Raw genomic sequence first — 5,000 nt, 5'->3', positions numbered from 1 at the left:
TCTCATGTCAATTCCGATTTCTCTAACACATTTCTCGAACACGATTGTTAGTAATCTGAATGTCCATAGAAATACTGGAATGACAGATACTCTCTCCATAGTCCACATTCTTGCAATTTCGCCTTTTACTAGTCGCTACTTTTCAATCTTTTGTAGTTCTTCGTCATTTATACGTGCATCTCCACGTATTGCAAGATCTATAATCTTCATCTCCTTTTTTTTCCCTTTATTTACCACAACAATATTTCGCCTCCGAGCGTCGATTAAGGAGTCACATTGGATTGTAAAATCCCACAGTATCTTATGTTCCTTGCTTTCTGGGACTCCTTCTGGTTCATGTTCGGACAGAGCATTTCCGTGCTCTGTCCAGGCCGTACTTTTCACATAGTCCTGTGACAAACTTAACAACGCCATCGTGCCTCCTTTTGTAGTCCTTTTGGCCCAGCTTGCTACACTCACTCACAATTTGTTTTGTTTTTGCTACCTCTCATCCTACAACAAAGGGGCGATTCCGTACCCTTATTTATTTAGAACTTGGTGTAATTACTTCTCAGAGCTTGCTCCTGGGCGCTGCATATCAATGTCTCAGTGCATCCTTTCAGACCACTTTTTCTCAGCCATCTTGTCTTTTCCATTGATTTCTCTGAAGTATTGGCCATGCAGTGATTCCATTTTCCACTTATTTATTCTTCTTCTGCTACTTGTTTCTTAAATGTTTTTTTAATTTATTATTATTATCATTATTATTATTATTATTATTATTATTATTATTATCATTATTATTATTATTATTTTTATTATTATTATTATTATTATTATTATTATTATTATTATTATTATCATTATTGTTATTATTATTATTATTATTATTATTATTATTATTATCATTATTGTTATTATTATTATTATCATTATTATTATTATTATCATTATTATTATTATTATTATTATTATTATTATTATTATTATTATTATTATCATTATTGTTATTATTATTATTATTATTATTATTATCATTATTGTTATTATTATTATTATTATTATTATTATTATTATTATTATTATTATTATTATTATTATTATTATTATTATCATTATTATTATTATTATTATCATTATTATTATCACCATCATCATCATCATCATCATCATTATTATGATTATTATTTGCACATTTAAAGAACGTCTTTATAGAAGTTTGATGGAAGTCTGTAATTATTGGACATTGCTAAATGGCTAGCTTCATTTATAATTACTAATATTAATGCAAACAAATGACAATAGAAAAAAAAATTAGAAGACACATTACAGACTACAGAGAGTCAAAGAAATAGAACCAACGAGAGATGGACTGACGAACGTGCGGACAGGGAGACAGAGATTCAGTGTTTCTGTTGGGAATGAAGAGACACCTCCACTTTGCCAATAACGTATATGCATGTTTAGTCATATGAATGGTGGCTAGACACTATTAAAAACAGATTCTTTTTTATCGAAGAAATAAAACACACACACACACACACACACACACACACACACACACACACACACACACACACACACACACACACACGCACAATTTATTTATATTTCTGGAGGAAAATTCTTTTTTAAAGGATACTACGATTCAAGAAAAGAAGTCAATGCCTAAGTCTGTAGACTGTGTACATATACTTATATATAATTAAATCCCTTACCATTATACAAGTGTCTATATTGAAACATGTAATTACACACCCACACACACGTATATAATTATAAATGTATATATTTATATATGTACATACATTCCTATAATTACATATATGAATGTACGTACATGTATATGTATATATATATAATTATATGTGAGTGAATGTGTGTGAATATATAGTTATACATATACATGAATATATACGTGTATATAATATGTAGATAGATAAATATCGATACAGATAGATCTAAATATTTTTGCATATATATATAATCAAAAAGTGGATCGGCTAATTTAGATAAACACTTCTTAAACTGTTTTGACTATTATCCCCTTAATTTTTACTAAGACCTTTCAAAGTCCCCTGGCTAAGATTTAATGACTTCCATAACTTTTAATGTGGGTGTGTATTTGTACGCAGAACTATATTTTTTATATATTTTTGATTTACAACTCACCAAGTGGGGAAAATCGCTTCAACGAAATTCTTTTTGACTATATATATACATATATATATATATATATATATATACACGCGCACATTTGTATGAATATGTGTATGCGTACACCTAATTGTAGGGCATTGTTACTTCGTTCCAATCCTGGTTTGACACGAATAACTATTTACTGTAGAAGAGCCTCTTTATAAACGAATGCTTTCAACTTTAATGATACATAATCAGTGAGGTTTCTTTATTTATTCACAATTTGAAATCAGTTATTATTTCTAATGTTGGTGCTATTGTTGTTGGCGTCCTTGCGGCAAATAAGTACTTATCTTTGGTACTGCATTAATTTAAAAATAAAAAAAAATTATATTCGTATGCGCAGGCGTGGCTGTGTGGTAAGTAGCTTGATAACCAGCCACATGGTTCCGGGTGCAGTCCCACTGCGTGCCACCTTGGGCAAGTGTCTTCTACTATAGCCTCGGGCCGGCCAAAGCCTTGTGAGTGGATTTGGTAGACGGAAACTAAAAGAAGCCCATAGTATATATATATATATATATATATATATATATATATATATATATACATGTTTGTGTGTCTGTGTTTGTCCCCTCACCAACATCGCTTGAGAATCGATGCTGGTGTGTTTACGTCCCGTAAGTTAGCGGTTTCGTCAAAAGTGATCTATAGAATATGTACTAGGCTTACAAAGAATAAGTCCTGGGATTGATTTGTTCGACTAAAGGCGGTGCTCCAGCATGGCCACAGTCAAATGACTCAAACAAATAAAAGAATAAAAGAATATGCGCAGGTGTGGCTGTGTGGTAAGTAGCTTGCTAACCAACCACAGGGATTCGGTTTCAGTCCCACTGCGTGCCACCTTGGACAAGTGTCTTCTACTATAGCCTCCGGTCGACCAAAACCAAGTGAGTGGATTTAGTAGTCGGAAACTGAAAGAAGCCCGTCGTCCATATATGTGTGTGTGTGTGTGTGAGTGTTTGTGTGACTGTGTTTGTGTGACTGTGCTTGTCCCCCTACCATCGCCTTACAAACGACATTTGTGTGTTTACGTTCTCGTAACTTAGCGTTTCAGCAAAAGGATCCGATAGAAGTACTAAGCTTTCAATGAATAAGTCCTGGGGTCGATTAGTTCGACTAAAGGCGGTGCTCCAGCATGGCCGCAGTCAAATGACTGAAACAAACAAAAGAATAAAATAGGACACAGAATCTGAAAGAAGAACCATAAGCGCCGTAGATTTTTTCTCTTGCCCGCTACTAACATATTTGTCCCCAATAAACATATAAATATTTTACTGTCCTCTAGAGACTGGTAATTATTTTGTTAAATCTGTGCTTTGATCTTTACAGAACCGCCCATTTTGCAAAGCAACGTTTTAACCATTTAAGAAAACACAAAATTTTCTAGAATCACATTTCCCTTAAAAATCCGTTACAATTTACCAAAGTTCTATTGCATGAAAATAGCCATCTGTGTATGATACGCAATGCAGATATAAATAAAAAAGACAACTATACTGTGGTGTTCGCATGGAGATAATTTCTTTTTGCGAACGTGCTGTGTTTAAGATAACACATACATCAGTAACAGACGAAAGTCTTCAAGCAACGGCGGTGCATTCCCATCGACGCTGCTGCTGGTTTTCGTCTTTTATATATGTCATATGTCTTATTATTTTATTTTTTTACTTGTTAGTGTCATTGGACTGCGGCCATGCTGGGGCATCAGCTTAAGGAATTTTAATCGTATGAATCGACCCTAATATTTACTGTTTTACTCATTCTTTTCCTCTTTTACACGTTTCAGTCATTTGCCTGCGTCCATGCTGGAGCACCACCTTTCGTCGAACAAATCCACCCCAGGACCTGTAAGCCTAGAACTTGTTATATCGGGCTCTTTAGCCGAACCGCCAAATTTCGGGGACATAAAGACACGAACATCGGTTGTCAAACAAGGGTGGAGAACAAACACACACACACAAACATAGACATACGTACATATATATACACACACGACGGGATTCTAACAAATCCACTCACAAGGCCTTGGTCGGCCTGAGGCTATATTAGAAGACACTTGCTCAAGGTGCCACACAGTGGGACTGAACCCGGAACCATGTGGCTGGAAGCGAGCTTCTTACCACACGCCCACGCTTGCGCCTACTTATTTATTTTTTTAAAACCTAGTACTTATTCTATCGGTCTCTGTGGCCGAACTGCTAATTTATGAGGACGTCAACACATCAACACCGGTTGTCAAGTGGTGGTGGGAAACAAACAACACAGACACAACGCACCCCCCACACACTCATGCCCCAAAACACACATATATATATGACGGTCTCCCGTCGTATATAGATAGAAATTTAAATGTAATAAAATGTTTTAAAAGAAATTTAAAGTGCCTACGTGATAACTGTAAACCGACTTTTGGGCCACCCTGTATATATAAATATATACTATATCCTTCTTTCAGTTTCTGCGTACCAAATCTACTCGCAATCTTGGTCGGTCCGTGGTTATAGTAGAAGATACTTAGCTACGGTGACACGCAATAGAACTGAACGCAAGACCACAAGGTTGTGAAACAAGCTTCTTACCTCACAGCCACGCTCGCGAGTGCAAATAGTCTTTGTGAGTGATTTTTCAGTTTGTTTGATTGCGATGAGCCCTATTTTCTTAAGGCATACTAGGCATTTGGTTGAAGGCCCAAAATGGTTAGGGATCCAATTGTACCCTATGTATGATGTTGCCTGCTGTCAATAAATAAATAAATATTAAATAGACCTCTGCCCCGATTTTCCCCGGGGCCCTATAATTAAGTAAAGATGACAGAGGAGCGG

At 35.2% G+C, this 5,000-nt stretch overlaps 1 non-coding gene across 1 annotated transcript in view; it reads right to left on the bottom strand.

Annotated features, from left to right (window-relative positions):
* Positions 1-5,000, bottom strand: part of LOC106875243 (uncharacterized) — a 692,073-nt gene that overhangs the window by 52,785 nt on the left and 634,288 nt on the right. The gene's annotated exons all lie outside the window — the stretch shown is intronic.

Source organism: Octopus bimaculoides, chromosome 9 (genome assembly GCF_046866305.1).
Source record: "Octopus bimaculoides isolate indiv1 chromosome 9, ASM4686630v1, whole genome shotgun sequence".
In the NCBI taxonomy this organism is placed as follows: domain Eukaryota; kingdom Metazoa; phylum Mollusca; class Cephalopoda; order Octopoda; family Octopodidae; genus Octopus; species Octopus bimaculoides.
The sequence above is the reverse complement of the archived record's forward strand: the minus strand, read 5'-3'. Positions and strand labels throughout refer to the sequence as shown.